This window comes from Halichoerus grypus, chromosome 4 (assembly GCF_964656455.1).
Source record: "Halichoerus grypus chromosome 4, mHalGry1.hap1.1, whole genome shotgun sequence".
NCBI lineage: Eukaryota > Metazoa > Chordata > Mammalia > Carnivora > Phocidae > Halichoerus > Halichoerus grypus.
This window is the reverse complement of record NC_135715.1, coordinates 24,990,698-25,002,948: the sequence shown is the minus strand read 5'-3', so window position 1 is coordinate 25,002,948 and position 12,251 is coordinate 24,990,698. Positions and strand designations below refer to the sequence as shown.

Genomic DNA, 12,251 nt, shown 5'->3' with positions numbered 1-12,251 from the left:
CCTTGTGATTCTCTCTAGTATATTTCATTTATTACATACTGCTATGTATGTATATATGTATGTATGTGTACATGTATGCATGTATGCATGAATATATACATGCTAATAAGCAAGAGGCTCCTCTAGAGGTCATTCCTAGATAATTAAATCTCTAATTTTGATTCTGCTATGATGACTGATGGGTTCTATGAGTCATATACTTAATCTTTTCAATGATTCAGCCATACATTCATTTTTTTTTCCTCTTCCTGATAGTAAGTCTCTTAATTTTAGCAACCATTGTAATGAAGATAGGCTGAAAACCTGCAAATCACAGTCCTGGTTCCCTTTTGTTTAAAATTTCTTCAATTTATCCATTCATCTCAAATTTTATTATAAAAAGCAAGAAGAACCAGCTCATATCCCCAGCACATTGTTTGGGAATTTCTTCAACTAAATACTCAGTTTCAACACTTATGAGTTCTGCTTTCCCCATAACTAAAGGCATAATTCTGCCAACCTTTCTGTCACTATATCAAAAGGAGTGTTTTTCCTTCAGTTTCCAATAACACATTCTTCATTTCTTTCTGTGCCCTGAAGAATACCACCTTTAACCTCCATAGTTCTACTAACAATCTGTTCACAGTTATATAGGTATTTGGCAAGGTGATTTAGACTTTATTTACCATGCTTTGACTTTCTCTGAGTACTAGTAGCAGAAACATTAAAATTGGTATTTCTACTAACAATCTCTTACAGACAATTTAGACTCTTTTTATTATGCTCTTCAAAATTCTACCAGCCTCTACTCATCTCAGTAGATGCAGAAAAAGCATTTGAGTAAATTCAACATCCTTTCATGATAAAAACTCAACAAACCGGCCACAGATAGAAGGAGCCCTAACATAATAAAGGCCATATGTGACAAGTTCACACCTAACAACATGTTCAATGGTATAAAGCTAGAAGCTTTTCCTGTAAGATCAGGAAGAAGGCAAGGATGTCCATTCTCACTACTTTTATTGAACTTACTACTGAAAATCCTAGCCAGAGAAAGTAGGTAAGAAAAAATAAAATGCACAAACCACAAAAGAAGAAATAAAATTGTTTCCATTTGCAGATGACATATTATGTATAGAAAACCCTAAAGACTCCAATAAATAAAAATAAAACTATTAAAACTAATACATGAATTCAGTAAAGTTGCAGGATACAAAATCAATACATAAAAATCAGTTGCATTTCTATACACTAATAATGAAAAGTCAGAAAAAGAAATTAAGAAAACAGTCTCATTTACAATAGCATCAAAAACAACAAAATACTTAGGAATAAATTTGACCAAGGAATAAATTTGACCAAGGAGGTGAAAGATCTGTACACTGAAAACTATAATACTTGGATGAGAGAAGTTGAAGAAAACACAAATAAGTGGAAAGATATTCCATGCTTATAGATTGGAAGAATTAATATTGTTAAAAATGACAGTATTACCCAATGCCATCTACAGATTCAATATAATCCCTATCAAAAATTCCAATGGTATTTTTCATAGAAGAAGAAAAAACAATACTAAAATTTTTATGGAGCCGCACAAGACCCTGAATGGCCAAAACAATCTTGGAGCTGAAGACTATAAAAGTTCGGATTTCAAACTATATTGCAAAGCTATAGTAATCAAAACAGTATAGTATAGCTATAAAAACAGACACATAGATCAATAAAACAGATTAGAGACTCAAGAAATAAACCCACTCGTATATGGTCAATTAATTTTCAACAAGGGAATCAAGAATATAAAAAGGGGAATATAAAATGAGGGAAATGAAGAGACATTCAATGAATGTTGTTAGGGAAACTGGATAGCCACATATAAAAGAATGAAACTGGACTCCTGTCTTACACCATATATAGAAATCCACTCAAAGTAGATCAAAGACTTGAACTTAAAATTTGAAACCGTAAAACTTCTGACAGAAAATGTAGGGATTTTAAACATAAAGTACTTGATTTTTTAGATTTGAGACCAAAACCAAAGGCAACAAAAGCAAAAAGTAAACAAATGGGAACCCTTGTGCACTATTGGTATGAATCTTAATTCGTGAAGCCACAATGGAAAACAGCATCCAGGAACCTCACTCTGGATATATATCCAAAGGAAATGAAAAACAGGACCTTGAAGAGATATCTGCATGTTTATGTTCTTTGTAGCATTATTGACAAAAGCCAAGGTTTGGAAACAACCTAAATGTTAATCAGGGAATGAATGGTAAAAGAAGATGTTATATATATATAATGTAATATATAATATATATATATATATATATATATTATATATAATACACACGTACATATATATATGCATATATGTTACTTGGATTCTACTAGAATTACTCAAGTTTATGCACAATTATTAGGTAGGAAATATTTTCCAAAATGATCAGGGAATTTGTAAACTCACTGTTGCATTTTGTATTTATCAGGAGAAAGATTCTACATTCTTAAAGGATTTTTTCACCAACATTAGATTAAAAATTACTGTACACAAGAGACCCAAAAAGGATAACTTAGGTTTACATTGCTAAGAATGGCAGATCTAGAAACCCAAAGGCCACATACTTTAGAAACCAACTCTCAGGAACAATAGGCTTCTTTGAAACTACTTGTTAAATGAATTTATCCTCTCCTGGAGTGCTATTTGTGTGGAGGATAATTATTTCTAATTTTTTAATGATAGTAATAGGTGGGCAATGATCCTAAGAGGGATGCCTTTTTTTTCTTAGGCAGCCCAATAAAAGTATCTGTTTCTTCTACAACTCTACTCTGATGTAAATTTCCAATCCCAGAGTGCTTTATGAGAGAATACTTTTCAATTGTTTTTTATGCCTGGGTGCCCTAAGATAGTCAATCTATGAGGAAACTTATACAACACTTTTCTTAAATGGGGGCAGTATTGCTGCATAACAAAGAACCCCAAAACTTAAATAAGAATAGAGACATATTGCAAGGAATTGGCTTACAAGGTTGTGAGGGCTGGCAGAGAAAGTTAAGCTCTAGAGTACAAGTTTAAGCAGCTATTCACAGGTAGAATTTCCTTCTTCAACTAAGCCTCAGATCTGCTTTTAGAGCTTATGGATTGAATAAGGCCACACAAATTATCTAGGATCCTCTCTTACTTAAAGTCAACTAGCTATAGAATTTAATTAACGTCTACAAAATACCTTCACAGCAACACCTGGATTAGTGTTTAGGTAACTAGGGACGATAGCTTCCCTGAGTTGATACACCAAAAAGGCAAACACACCGGGCAAGTACGTTTTCTGATTTCTATCTTGGGTATCCAGGGCTCATAAGAAAAGATTCTCAAGCACAGGAAGTATGCACAAAAGGTGCCAGGTGGCTAAAACATATGACAAAGGGCCACTATACAAATTCACAATTCATATGATTTTTTTCCCCCCCGGTTTCTTTTGAAGCTGTCAATGACATTCTTCCCTTGCTGGTGATACTTTTTTTTCTTTTTTACACCAATATCTTCTTCAAAGATAAAATATTATTTGTGAACATTGTCAAAGTATATCTCTATTAGATACCTTCATAAGTTTCTTTATAGTGCATAAATCAATCTACATCGAATTTTTTTTTGTTAAGCAGCTTATGTATGTTCAGCTTTGTTATTCACAAGGTCAAAGGTAATATGATTTCCTTTATGCTTTTTTCAAACTAAGGTATGTGTAATTTTAATATCTATTCCAATGGTGAACTTTGGAGGAATAGATAAAAAATCACTATTCTCTGGAAAGGAAGAATGTAAAATGAATAAAAATTATTTAGATGAACTGCTTCTACTGTTGAATCTTATGAGAATCTACCAGTGACTCTTAAATTGTATTTCATGAAGCTTGAGCTTCCTAACTTTGAGATAAATTATATTCGGAGAATTTAAAGTATCTTTTCCAAATCTCCAAGCAGAATTCCAGTTGTGGTGTGAACATACAGGTAACATAGAATATTAAGAACAGCCTCAGCTAAAAACAAATTCCTAACCTACATTTTCAAGAAAACTAGGATCAGGAAAAAAAAATTCCACAGCCAGCAAATTGTGTTCAAATGTTGCCAAAAGCAGAGGTTCACAGCAAGCCATGGGGTAGGTAAATCCATGGGAATGTGCCAGGAAGTAAGCAAGGATCTGTAGAGGAGGCCTAGAAATTGGAAACTCAGAAATTGCTAGAGATGTGGTAATCCCTAACCCAATGAAATGCAAAACATTAAATCCCATATAATGTTTGCCTCCATTACTATGAGATTAATGCAGTGACTGAGATGAGATTACACAGTGACTGGGTGGGAGTTCCAGAGCCTGTGCCATGCAATTCAAATCTAATCTTGTATATTTGGTTTCTGTAGTCATGTGATGGCAACTCTCTAGTCTGGTTTAGGTATCAATGTAGAAAATTCCAGATCACTTATTATTCCAGAAATATTTCCAGTTAGTTGATATCCATTCTGTATATCCAAGCTGGGTTAAAACTGGGGAAGGGGAATACTGGGATTATGGCTACTCAACCCTCCACTTCCCACCTTGAGATGGGAATGACACCAGTGGCCCAATGGCTTCTCAGTCTGTCTGCCATATTTATCTTCCACTTTACCTGAGAGGAGATCAAATGTTAGTTTACCTCCACTTAAGAATAAGGTTTAACAGAGAACAGGAGCTACTTTCTCATTGCGTTATATTACAATTTGCATTATCAGGGCATATTATTACAAGATTTTACCATATTGACTTCCAGAAAGAGAGGGTTCCGCCAGAAGATAAGCATTGGAATTAGAACCAGTATTGAACATAGCAGAATTTCTAAAGAAACAGAGAGAGAAGACTTAGAAATTGGGGTGAGGATTACTTCTCAGAGGTAGTGGTTTCAGCAAATAGAACTTCTATAACTGAAGGTGTATCTTGTGAGGCAAAAGCTGTGAGATGTAGGAAAGCCAGGGCTATTAGTACAAGATCTCTTTTAGGAGATTTCTGAGAGCCAGAGATGCTATATAAATTTTTTAAGTCCTTTGCCGAAACAAAAAGGAAATCTTTAACTCAGGAAGCATGGACAGCTACTCTGGATCAATCCTATTATTGCTGCCCAGGAATCAATTTACTAATAGTCCATTCAAATTCAATGACTGCAAATTTGACTAGCAATAAAAGAACAAATCCCACCTCTAAATATCAATGCCTTAAGAAAAAGGATGAACAGGTTTAACTGTTGTGTCACATTATCGGTGAAAAGGATAGGGTAATATTACAACATCAACTAAAAATATATTTAAGAAAGTATTTACTGTTATAAAGAAAGAAGTAAGAAAACAGAAAGTGCCGAAGTACAGGAACACAGAGAAGAGGTGGTCTATAAGACCAGCGTGTAAAATTTGAGCTATCAAAAACCTGAGAAAGAAATGAAAGAAAAAGACTTAACTGTATCATAAATGAAGAAAAAACTACATCAAAAATATATTGATACAAACTATAACTGAATCAAAGGCTTGATGTCCAAGTGATGTTCTAGATGTACTAGAAGAAAACACGAATAAACTCCTGTATAACCTTAGAGTAGGAAGGCCTTCCCAGCTGTGATTTACAGTCCAGAAGTCATAAAAGAATAGATTAATAAATCAAAAACATCTGCAAAAATACTCCAAGCAAAAGCAAAACACAAATGAGCAGTAATGGCACAAGTGCAGTATGAGGGGATGACCCCGCCTTCAGATGCTTGAAGAGAAGAAAAAGGTGGGGTACCTCAGAGCTGCTGCTGCCGTTCTAAGAAAGGGAGGAACAGAGCAGACTTGAGTGGTTCTCTGGGGAGGAGGCAGAAGGTGGTGTGTGGCTTGAGAGCTCTTGACAGAGAGGAGGGAGGCTGAATGTTCATCATGGACTTGGAGGAAGCCCATGGCAAAGGCACCAGCAAGATAAGGTTCATCGTTTCTCACAATCCCAGAAGCAAAACATTAGTAGATCAGTTCAGAACTGCACTTACATAAAAAGACTAAACCTTCAGTGCTGTGAGCTATGTTTCAGGCCCAACACAGATTCAAATTCTATAAAAAAGAGTGTCCAAATTCCTATCTTCCAAAAGATATTAATATGTAAAAGGATTCTAAACAATAGAGTAGAAAGAGCTCAACAACTCTGTAAAAGGGGGCTAAAGATATACATAAAGAGTTCAGGGATAAAAGACATGTAAGTGGGTCTTAAGTACATGAAAAGATGCTCAATCTGGCTTCTAATCAGAAAATGAAAAAAATTGGAGTATTTTTTTTTTACTTATTAGATTTATACAAATCTAAATATGTGACATTATGTCCTTGAGAGGGGCTTAAGAAAATAATTTTTTTCATTCACCACTAATAAAGATGCAAAATACTACCACAGTGGAGAGAAATATGGCAGTATCTTGCAAATTTACCATCTGACCTAGCAACCCCACTTCTAAGAATCTACACCAAACACATTGTGCAAAATGAAGGCACAAGGCTATTCAGTGCAATAATACCTGTGATAGCAATGGATGTGAAGGGATTCAAGTTTCCATCAATGGGCGTCTGATGGGTTAAATTATAGTACATCCACAAATTGGAGTAACCTTTTCTTGTCTCAGAAGTCAAATTTACAAAAATGAACTTGGCAAGGCATGGCTTGAGGAGCTGTGACCTCTATAATGATTATTTATGAATGAGAGAGACCTGTCTAAGCATCCATTTTTTTCTTTTCTTTATATGTATTTATATTTTCTTTATATATACTTTTTATTTATATACACATATATGATTATAATTAGACACTGACATCTTAAACTTCTCCAAACTGAAATAGGCATTAAATCCAGAGATTGGTTTCATAAGTGATTTTTGGAGGTTGCTATTGGATTTTGGTAAAAAGATGTATCTACAAATTAATAATATTTATATAATTTAGGAATTAAACAACATAGCAGCATTGAGAATACTGTGAGTTGGGAAATCACTTTTTACAGAAAGCTAAAGAAAAGCCAGGACCTTTCTTTATTCTTCCTAGTCAGCCTGTGGAAGATGTCTGATTCAATCCTACACTTTAAACTCCTAGGCAATTACCTTTTGATTACATATAAAAGGATACCTGTTTTTTGACAAAATATTAACTATAAATAGATCTAAATCATTTCTCTAAGCATTTTACTTAAGATAACTACATACTAACTTCTGTTCACACAAAATAACAGAAAAATACTAGCAAAGATATATGTTATTAATAAATCTCCATAGATCCTTTCATGGATATAAATTCAGTCACTTGATATGTTTTAAGTTAAAATGGTTTAATGTACATGTCATTGGACAGCCACATGCAGAAGAATGAAACTGGACCATTCTCTTACACCATACACAAAGATAAACTCAATATGGATGAAAGACCTAAATATGAGAAAAGAATCCACCAAAATCCTAGAGGAAAACACAGGCAGCAACCTCTTCGACTTCGGCCGCAGCAACTTCTTGCTAGACACGTCTCCAAAGGCAAGGGAAGCAAAGGCAAAAATGAACTATTGGGAATTCATCAATGTAAAAAGCTTTTGCACAGCAAAGGAAACAGTCAACAAAACCAAAAGACAACTAACAGAATGGGAGAAGATATTTGCAAATGACATATCAGATAAAGGGTTAGTATCCAAAATCTATAAAGAACTTACCCAACTCAACACCCAAATAACAAATAATCCAATCAAGAAATGGGCAGAAGACATGAACAGACATTTCTCCAAAGAAGACATCCATGGGGCGCCTGGGTGGCTCAGTCCTTAGGCGTCTGCCTTTGGCTCGGGTCATGATCCCAGGGTCCTGGGATTGAGCCCTGCGTTGGGCTCCCCGCTCTGCAGGAGGCCTGCTTCTCCCTCTCCCACTCCCCCCCTGCTTGTGTTCCCTCTCTTGCTGTGTCTCTCTCTGTCAAATAAATAAAGTCTTTAAAAAAAAAAAAGAAGAAGACATCCAAATGGCCAACAGACACATGAAAAACTGTACAACATCACTCTGCATCAGGGAAATACAAATCAAAACCTCAATGAGATACCACCTCACACCAGTCAGAATGGCTAAAATTAACAAGTCAGGAAATGACAGATGTTGGCGAGGATGTGGAGAAAGGGGAACCCTTCTACACTGTTGGTGGGAATGCATACTGGTGCAGCCACTCTGGAAAAGAGTATGGAGGTTCCTGAAAAAGTTGAAAATAAAGCTACCCTACGACCCAACAATTGCACTACTGGGTATTTACCCCAAAGATACAAATGTAGTGATCGGAAGGGGCACCTGCACCCCAAAGTTTATAGCAGCAATGTCCACAATAGCCAAACTATGGAAAGAGCCCAGATGTCCATCAACAGATGAATGGATAAAGAAGATGTGGTATATATATACACACACAAACAATGGAATATTATGCAGCCATCGAAAAAATAAAATCTTGCCATTTGCAACAACATGGATGGAACTAGAGGGCATTATGCTAAGCAAAATAAGTCAATCAGAGAAAGACAATGATCATACAATCTCACTGATATGTGGAATTTAAGAAACAATGCAGAGGATCATAGGGGAAGAGAGGAAAAAATGAAACAAGACAAAATCAGAGAGGGAGACAAACCATAAGAGACTCTTAATCATAGGAAACAAACTGAGGGTTGCTGGAGGGGAGGGGATGGAGGGATGTGGTAACTGGGTGATGGACATTGGGGAGGGTATATGTATTGTATAAGACTGATGAATCACAGACCTGTACCCTGAAACAAATCATACAATATATGTTAGTTAATTGATTTTAAATTTAAAAAAAAATAATAAATAAAAAATTAAAAAATGTAATGTACATGTCATAATATATCTATGGTAGATTATTATTCGTGATTCACATTCTCCTTCCTTGTAAGAGAAATGAGAGGATACACAACTCCTGGGGCAGGTGATTTGCAATGTCTTCTGGAGATAGAGTATAATTCCCAATTCTACCAACTTTAGACTGACCATGTGACTAGTTTTGGACAATGTGAGCAAACATGGTTATACAACATCCACAGACACTGTTAAGTATTATATGTTTATACCAGCTCTTATCTTCCACTTTCCTGCAGAATATTCATGTACTCTATAGGTGTTACTCCTTTTCCTGTGTTCTGGAATAAAGAGACATGCCGGTCATACCCCAAATGGAGCAAAACTGAAGCCTGAAACAATCTTAGCCTGAAGCCCAGCAACTGCAGCCAACCCACAACTATATACTGTGTGAGTGATAAGTACAAACTAATTTTAAGCCATTATAATTCGGATGATTCTTCACCATTATAGCAAAGCTTAGTAATATTATAATTGTATTCCATTACAGAACCCCATTAAATATTCCTTACCATTTTTTTAAGATTTTATTTATTTATATGAAAGAGAGAAAGAGAGAAGGAGGGTGGGGCAGGGGGAGGGACAGGCGGAGGGGCAGGAGGGAGAGGGAGAAGTAGAGTCTGCTGAGCTAAGCAGGGAGCCAGTTGGGGGCTAGATCCCAGGACCCTGAGATCATGACCTGAGCCAAAGTCAGACACTTAACTGACTGAGCCACCCAGACACCCAAACTCTTTATGATTTTTTTAAATGATTTTGTTTGAGTCTCATTTTCTCATAATAATGAGCATATACATATCTAATGCATAATCTTGTCCATTTTTCTTAAATTTTAAATACACATTCCATACATTCAGTATGTATATATTGGTTAATTTCTGATATGTTATCACTGCATTTTTTGCTTAAAGTTTTCCACTTTTTTTCAATTCTATTATTTGCAAAATAAAAGTTTGTATACTGGAAAAAAAATAAGATGGCTGTATTAAATAATGAATAAAATTTCAACTACCTAACAAATTCAATTAAATATACCTAACCACCATGCAAGTCTCGAGCTGACAAAATGTATTAACATTTCTAAGGAAACAAAGTCATACAAAAGAATTGGAATCCCATGTAGGGAGGGCTACCTAGGGGAAGAGAATTCACTGTATCTGCAGACACGTGTATTCTGGCCCCTATGTCAGTTACTGACTTTTTTGTTTTTTAAAAAACAAAATAAAATTGAATTTGGTTAATGTGATCTTTTTTTCTCTTAAACTTAGAATGATTGATTATCAGTGATTAATTCTGAGCCCAGTAAATTCACTAATGCAGTTATTCCAGGTGTTATTTAAGGAGCATGGGATAGGTGTATGAAAAAAAAACAACACAAAAATCTCTGCCCTCATGGAACACAAAAATTCACCAAGATAATGCTATATTCTGATTTTACTTGAAGTAGCCTATTGGCCTTCTGTTTTTGGCTTATCTCTACAATTTCCATCTGCTACAATTCCCATGTGTTTTGTCAGCTGAAAGATGCATTTAATCATCCAACTCATATCATGCTGGGAAGCCTGCTGGAAAGAATCAATGAATATGCATTTTCCTGTAATTCTAAATTTTGTCTGGTAGTAGTCATACTTTATTCCTTCCTCAGTGGTCTTGAATTCAGATGGGACCCAGTCAGTTGAAGATTATCTTAAAACTGTGTTCTCTACATTGGACAAGTTAGTTCATTTTCTACATTATTTACTCCCAGATTTGGTTCTTCCTATTTTTGCTCAACATAAAAAAAAAGGATAGCATACGTGTCCACATAAACTTGATAATCTGCAGTTTGGATTTTCTCCTTAATTCCCTCCAGGATGCTTAGAAAAACCCAACATGAAAATAGTCGTCACTCTACCAATATTTATTGAACATCCACTGTAGGTATATGCTATGTATATCCTATCAAGTTATGCAGAAGCCATTGAAGACACTGATGACAAAAAATTCCGTTGAGAAACAAAATGGGCTGGACTACAATGAAGATGGAGAGAAAAAGTTTTGGGAATTTAATGGACCTATCTGGAATCCTGGTTCTGACATTTAAATATCTTTGCAAATTTGCAAGGCATGCCAGCTTTCCAAGTTTTGATTTCCTTATTCAAAGAATGAGATGCCATCGCCTATGATCGTAAGAATTAGGATTTTAAAATGTATCTAAAATCTTGATAATCGCTTCTCGGCCTTTTGGCTAAGATCAAGTGTAGTATCTGTTCTTATCAGTTTAAAATCTTGGTAAAAAATAGCAGTTTGATAATTTTAAAATGCACTTACTACTGGAATAAAATACACCCTGCTTCTTTACTATAGATTTACAAAGATGTGTGTGTGTGTGTATTAAGTGTATATACAAAAGATATTTAAATAACAAAACAAGGAAAGAAAAGAGACTTGATTAAATACCGTAAAAGTTCAGGACAAATCTAAAATGACATAGAGTGAGGTAGCTAATGGAAAATTCCCAGAAGTACAGTTTTAGAACATGGGAAGACGTCTTTTAGATGAAATTATGTGCATGAGTAACTATCGGTTCTAATTTTAATAAGATGGCCATTTTATAGCACTATGCATTAGTAGATAATGTGGAAAATAATACAGGGGTTCCTTTCTTAATGGTCTTAAATAATAAGTTAAAGATTCCTTGTTCTGATCTGATGGCATTGAGGGGCAACTACTGATTTTTTAAGTTAGGAAGGACATGATAGAATGGTGATTTTAGAACAAAATATACACCTACGTCTTTGCCCAGTAGGTGATTCCTATAAGCAGAAAGATTTACCTTGCTACTTTTGGATGTCTCTCACCATCATTAGAGGTCATGCCAACAGGCGAATATAATTCATCTGATAAACACTTGAAGGAAAAATATGAGGCAGGGTATGATAAAAGACAACTGGAATACTAAAGTTCCTCAGTAATATCTTGTATTATAAAGTGATTAAATATCCCTATCAAATCAAATATGCTTCTTTTCTCCTTGAAACAGCATTGTGAATCTAGTAAGAAAATTCCTTTGATTTTGTATGCTTTAGGGCAACCAAGACACATGATTAGGTATGGCCCAGTCTTAATGCATTTTATCCTGGGAAGAATAGGGGTGTGAACCTAGATCTCCTGCTGCAGAAGGTTAAAGGCTCTTCTCTGCAGGTGGAAATTAAATGTATTGCTCCTAAAGAAGAGGCTCCTGAGAGAGTGTTGGAAATTCTGGCAACAGAACTCAATTCCCATATCCCATTTTCACTTTACAGGGAGGCAGATTCCCTTGGGCCAAGGACAGCATATTGTTCACACTTTAAAGTTTCCCTTACCATGATTGTAACAGCAAA

General features: G+C 35.2%; 1 pseudogene; it reads left to right on the top strand.

Annotated features, from left to right (window-relative positions):
• The first annotated feature begins 11,096 nt into the window (after positions 1–11,096).
• LOC118537223 (U2 spliceosomal RNA) lies at positions 11,097–11,200 on the top strand (annotated as a pseudogene).
• Positions 11,201–12,251: the final 1,051 nt, after the last annotated feature.